Source organism: Haliotis rubra, unplaced genomic scaffold (genome assembly GCF_003918875.1).
Source record: "Haliotis rubra isolate DU_JTF1 unplaced genomic scaffold, ASM391887v1 Scf749, whole genome shotgun sequence".
NCBI lineage: Eukaryota > Metazoa > Mollusca > Gastropoda > Lepetellida > Haliotidae > Haliotis > Haliotis rubra.
Window position 1 is genome coordinate 406,358 of NW_025767467.1, and position 7,446 is coordinate 413,803.

Consider the following 7,446-nt stretch of genomic DNA (forward strand, 5'->3'; position numbering starts at 1 on the left):
TGTCGCTTTAAACTCTGACAGGTTAACTATAGTCAGATGAAGCACATCAGGCGACACTTGAAACTCTGACGGGTTAACTATAATCAGTTGAAGAACGTCAGGTATCACTTAAAACTCTGACAGGTTAACTATAGTCAGATGAAGCACATCAGGCGTCGCTTTAAACTCTGACAGGTTAACTATAGTCAGATGAAGAACATCAGGCGACACTTGAAACTCTGTCAGGTTAACTATAGTCAGATGAAGCACATCAGGTGTCACTTTAAACTCTGACGGGTTAACTATAATCAGTTGAAGAACGTCAGGTATCACTTAAAACTCTGACAGGTTAACTATAGTCAGTTGAAGAACATCAGGTGTCGCTTTAAACTCTGACAGGTTAACTATAGTCAGATGAAGAACATCAGGCGACACTTGAAACTCTGTCAGGTTAACTATAGTCAGATGAAGCACATCAGGTGTCACTTTAAACTCTGACGGGTTAACTATAATCAGTTGAAGAACGTCAGGTATCACTTAAAACTCTGACAGGTTAACTATAGTCAGATGAAGAACACCAAGTATCACTTCAAACTCTGACAGGTTAACTATAGTCAGATGAAGAACACCAGGTATCGCTTGAAACCATGACAGGTTAACTATAGTCAGATAAAAATCGTGTGTTCTTTTACTTCTGTTGATTATAGTGTAATCACCAAACTATGTCTTTCACACCTATTGTTATCAAGAACATAACTTAAAGGTTTTTGTGTAACAGTGACAGGCTCTACGAGATTGTATACGGAACACATCCACACAAGGCTGACGGTGTAACAGGGCTGGATGCTGGAACCACGACTGGAGCCCTTTAACCAATTGCTCTACGCCAAGAACGCCGTTTCTTTCATTCAGCTCTGACATTACATAACTCGGGGTGTAAAAAGGGTCGAGACATTCCCAAGCTTTACAGTCGGGGTGTAGAGCGGGGAATGCGATGTAAACAGCTCGAGGTCTTGCCACGATGATAAACCCACCCCTGCCGCCTCGCCTTTCTACGGGAGAAGCCGGCTTGTCAAGGCCTCCATCTCCCGCTAACTCCACATCAAATGTTCCACCAATGCAGCGCCATTGCTCCGTCAGCTATCTTTATGAGTTGAAAATACACGTTTCTCTTGATCAGATAAGACGGCTCAAATTTGCCAATTTGTCAGGAACGAGGCTGATCTGTGAGTGTTCTTGAGTATGAGGTGCCGTGGAAGTAGATTCGCGGGTGGCCATTTCCACTGAGGTGCAACCAGCCTCCTTCAGATACGTGTTCCGGGTTCGAGCCTTGCAGTAATAAACATGTGCCATGAATACCTTTTTTGATAGAGTTTGGATGAGTTTGTAGTTAGCAACGTATGGTGTAACCAGGATGTCAGTAGATCAACCCCATGATTGACATTCTCGATATGGTGTCGTCGTTCTGAACTACCCCTCAACTGTTATCTCAACCATTTCCTGGCATTTTACAAATGGCCCGATTACTTGACGATATGTTGAGTTAAGTCCAATTATTATCTCGATGGTTTGAACCTCGAGTATATTTAATACCGACTGCCTGCACACCGTAAAGCGTCACCTCGTACTTCTAACTTTGTATTATTTTGTGTCCATTCTGGTTCTACCCTGTGTGTTATTCGATTATCTGTAACTAGATGCTCGTCTCAAGAATCATGTCATTCTCCAAACCGTTTCTCCAGAAAACGAAATTCGAAAGCCAATACTTCGAGACGTTGAGAAAGTGTAACCAGCAGTTTGAGAATGTATGAGTGAGGGGCTTAAATTTGACTCTGCTCTTAGCACGTCCCAAACAATATGTTCCAGAAAATGGTTTCAGGCTTTGAAAACACTTATAGCATCAAGACCGGGTATTCGTTGTGATGTGCTCACGAGTTAGTCGATCAATTCAGCGCTAAAAGAATGTTGTTTAGAGTTAGTTCTCTCATGTTCAGGGATTTTTCCATTAATGTCTCGAAGTATAGGTTCCACTTTCCTTCGGTGTACAAAGTTGTTGACCTTAGTCGAGGTAGGATTAATTGATCATCGATAATCCAAGACCATACGTGCTCGCAGGTTCCACAGAGGTGGAACGTATCTCCGACATGGGTTAGACATTCTGCTGACTGAACATTTTGTCCAAAACCGCTCTGACCTGACAAGCATTATAGGGACAATGTGGAAGACATTTTCGGCGAGATATGATATGAGATTACAAACAAGTGTTGTAAATTTCAAGAGATAAGAAGTTTACAAAACTGATATTTTAAGCGAAACAACGTAAAACAGGTCGTTCTCGATCAATATTGACTGGCGATATTTCAAATATTTTTATGTAATACGTGTATGATACTTCATATATAATACAGAGAAAAGCTGGTGACATCATGGCAGGAACAATTAGTCATGGAAGGAATTGATAATATCTGCCCTTTTAAAATGTCATTTGCCTCCCATTTTGCTCAGAACACTTTGTCACTGGGATCGAGTGTTCATAAATATCGGTAATATACGTTAATATTCATAAATGCCCTTTTTAAGATACCCAGAGGAACTGAGTTGGGAAACACGACCAGGCTGGAGTAGGATATACAAAGACAATTCAGGCATCAACACATAAAAGAAATTAAACTACCATTATATATATGGGATGACACAATTAACGAAGTATGACAAAAGGGATGAAACTACGTAAGGCCATCTCCATTCTTCTGTTTAGACGTGCTGTCATGCTAGGGAACGGAAAATGTGGGGAGTGTGGCAGTGAGACGAAAATGGGGACTTTAAACCTGCCATGAGTTGTTAGGACTCTGTGACAGCTTAGGCACCAGGCAATGCCACCTGTAGCGTAGACTAAACCCGGTGTAAGATTGGTTTGGGGATTTTCATATTTAAAGCAGAGTAGTTAGAGATGTAGAGTAGTAGTTCTTCGAGGGCGTATACTTACACAGGTATATTACCTCGGTAAAAGTAGCATGTAGCATGGAAAATACAATAAAATGACAGAGACACGAGAAGTAGCAACGTAAGAGTGAGTGACAGTATAACCACGCAGGATTGCAATGTAAGAGGAATAACAGTATGGCCACGCAGGATGGCAACGTAAGAGGAATAACAGTACATGCAGACACACAGAATTGCAATGCAAGAGGAATAACAGTATGGCCACGCAGTACCGACACGTGGGATTGCAATGTGAGGGGGATAACAGTATAGACACGTTGGATTGCAGTGTGAGGGGAATAACAGTATAGTCACGCAAGATTGCAGTGTGAGGGGAATAACAGTATAGACACGTGGAATTGCAGTGTGAGGGAAATATCAGTACCGACACGTGGGATTGCAATGTGAAGGGGATAACAGTATAGCCACGCAGGATTGAAATGAAACGGAATAACATTACAGACACGTGTGATTGCAATGTAAGAGGAATAATGGTACAGACACGTGTGATTCCAAAGTAAGGGAATAACAGTACAGACACGTGGGATAGCAATGAAAGGGAATAACAGTACACACAAGTGGGATTGCAATTTCAGAGGAATAACAGTACAGATACGTGGGATTGCAATGTAAGGAATAACATTGCAATGTGAGGGAGATAACAGTATAGCCACGCAGGATTGCAATGTGAGGGGAATAACATTGTAGCCACACAGGATTGCAGTGTGAGGGGATAACAGTATAGACACGTGGGATTGTAATGTGAGGGGGATCACATTATAGCGATGCAGGATTGCAGTGTGAGGGGGATAACAGTATAGCCACGCAGGGAAAGAGGAATTGCAGTGTGAGGAGGATAACAGTGCAGACACGTGAGATTGCAGCAGGTGCAAGGGGGATAACATGTACAGCCACGCAGGATTGCAGTGTGAGGGGAATAACAGTATAGCCACGTGGGATTGCAATGTTAGGGGAATAAAAGTATAGTCACGCAGGATTGCAGTGTGAGGGGATAACAGTATAGACACGTGGGATTGTAATGTGAGGGGGATAACATTATAGCGATGCAGGATTGCAGTGTGAGGGGGATAACAGTATAGCCACGCAGGAAGTTCAGTGTGAGGAGGATAACAGTATAGACACGTGAGATTGCAGTGTGAGGGGGATAACATTACAGCCACGCAGGATTGCAGTGTGAGGGGAATAACAGTATAGACACGTGAGATTGTAATGTGAGGGGGATAACAGTATAGCCACGCAGGATTGCAGTGTGAGGGGAATAACTGTATAGCCACGCAGGATTGCAGTGTAAGGGGAATAACAGTATGGACACGTGGGATTGGAATATGAGGGAGATAACAGTATAGCCACGCATGATTGCTATGTAAGAGCAATAACAGTAGAGACACGATTGGATTGCAATATAAGAGGAATAACAATACAGACACGCGGGTTTGCAATGTGAGGGAATAACAGTACAGCCGCGTAGGATTGCAATGACAGGGGAATAACAGTACAGATACGTGGGATTGCAATGTGGGGGGAATAACAGTATAGTCACGCAGGATTGAAATGTGAGGGGAATAACAGTATAGCCACGTGGGATTACAATGTGAGGGGGATAACATTATAGCCACGCATGATTGCAGTGTGAGGGGGATAACAGTATAGACACGCAGGTTTGCAGTTTGAGGGGGATAACAGTACCGACACGTGGGATTGCAATGTGAGGGGGGTAACAGTATAGCCACGCATGATTGCAATGTAAGAGGAATAACAGTATAGCCACGCAGGATTGCAGTGTGAGGGGGATAACAGTACCGACATGTGGGATTGCAATGTGAGGGGAATAACAGTATAGCCACGTGGGATTGCAGTGTGAGGGGAATAACAGTATAGTCACGCAGGATTGCAGTGTGAGGGGATAACAGTATAGCCACAATCACTGTCATTCAGACGTTTGAGTGAGTGAGTTTGTGTTACCGTCGTTTGGGGGTGATGTGCCTTGGTTGGTGTTGTGATGATAATAAGCTTTGGCTGGTTTGATGGTAGTGGACATCGGTTGGTGAGGTAGTGGTGGACATCAGTTGGTGAGGTAGTGGTGGACATCAGTTGGTTTGATGGTGGTGATTCAGATAGATTCACTGTGATGGTGGTGTTGGTCAAGAGTATTTGATGTGATAGTCGTGGACTGGTGTGGACATTGGTTAGAGTGATTGATAGTGGTGGTGGACATTGGTTGGTTCATCTGATGGTTGACATTGGTTGGTGTGATGGTTATCATTGGTTAATGTGATAACAGTGATGGCAATGGTTATGTGATGGTCGGCATTGGTCAATAAGACTTGGAACTTATTGGAACATTCTGGAATAAGTATTGTGATTTAAAAAGAACTATTTTATGAATCAAGTAACTTTCAAAGTTCCCTTTATTATTTGATATTGTCCTGACTTCACGTCAGTGTGATGCCAGAAGTATAATAATAGTGGTGTCTGCGCTATAACGAGGGTATATGTTAATATCATTCAGTTCTGAAATTCTGAATCCTTTTAGTATTCAAAACCATGCGAACAAAGTCCGGCTACAACTGACGTCAAACCTGTCTAGTGACATCAACAGAGGACTATTCATATTGGTCCGGGGATTCCGGAAGCGTTGGGATATCGTTATTCATCCTCTGGATACAATTTCCGAACCCGGATCGGAACTGTCATAATGAAATGTTTCGCCATTTTCCGAGTAAACACAGTTTTCGCTGAACTACCTCCCTTGATGAGACAAAGACTGATAGCTGGTTTAAGACGGAATGTTTACGATTACTAAATCAATATTATATTTGACGAAATGAAAAAATGTAATTTCAGATTGTAATCCACGGATATAACGTGTTGGGAGCTGGGACATGTTGATTGCGCTAGAGAAGCTTGTCTTGACGCAATCTGACGATTTTACCAAAATATTACATTTTGGCGGAATTGTAATAATACATTATTGCTTGAATGTATTGAGAATATTAAATTCCTGAGTACCCAGGAGTCATAAACCGAGCGTTTATTGAATGCGACTGACTATAAACCCTGGCCATCCCAGTAAACCTACACCCGGTTTATTACGCCAAGAAGAATCACATTTCGTTATATTTGAAAAAGGTGGACGAATAGGCGATAAAAATGTTCACCAAATACCATTGGGTGAACAAACCGAAATGTTTTTAGTGAAACCATCTTTCCTAAAGGACTGAAAACAAATAATCTTTCTCTTGAAATCTCATGCTGTTCAAGGTGACGTCATTTGTGTCAAAACTGAAACATAAATGAAACGATCACATTTACTATTACACTGACGTGAGTAAACGGTCCAAATGGTATAAATCAGCCCACATTAGGTAATACTGTGTAAACGATCAAACTGTCTGTTTCACGACAAAAATCTGCAATTATTAGAAAATTCGTGAATCTCTTCGTTAGCGAGACACATAGCCGATCACTCGTTCAAACATCCGAGATCTTTTTCAACGCAGCACAAAGGAGAAATAAATAAAAATCGATTCCGCTTCAGACATGAGTTCCAAGTTTTCCATCGAGGATTTAGTCCGATATATTTCCATAATTGCCTCTTGTTTGGAAAGAGGCACTGTCGGCGCTAATCAAGCGGAGGCGAGTGGATACTGAAAGCCGGAATGGTGATAGCTGATACGAAAGCGGAAAACGGCCGATTCATTAACGTTGGCATTTTCCTTTAAATCCCTTGTCGTCTCTCGATCTATATGCTTTATCCCGTAGATGTTTCTTAATGTAATTTTTCAGATGGGAAACAAAATATATTGAGAGTAGGGGATCGTAGAGGGAGCAGGCCGTTTAAAGAGCAACAATTGCTAAAAGCAGATAAAAACGAACCATGACCTGCTGGTTATTTCCTCGTGCAATAAAAGCAGGAATTACAGAATTTACAGCCACAGGCAAATCTCGTATTATGAAGTATTCGCCAGTTTGGCAATTAGCGTAGAATGGTTTCGCCAATTTGTTAGAAAGTCCATATCGATCTCACCACTTCAAAGTCGTCAAATAAAGGCCGAATGTTCCTCTGTGCAGCTAAGGTCGTCCTAGACGTGCAATATATACACTCGGAACTCTCTCCAATACATTGTTCGCCAGCCTTCCGCTACACTCCGTACTCGTGCTAATGGAGATTTCAATACAAGTCCGCAAATATCAATTTATAACCCCAGCGGCATATAGTAATGACGCCGTTCTATGAAATTAAGTGTGAGATTGTCCCGTTTAGGCATCAGCCCACTCCAAGACCTGTGAAGTTCTGAAAGGCGAATTGAGACTTTAAGAACTTGGAGGAAGAAGTGGAATAGCGGCGCTTGTCCACAAAGGATTTCGAATAAGCCTCTCGGAATTTCATCCTGAAATGGGTACTTGAGTCTTTAACGATGAATTTCCATTGAACACACTTCGAGAGGATCTTAAATTCTTTAA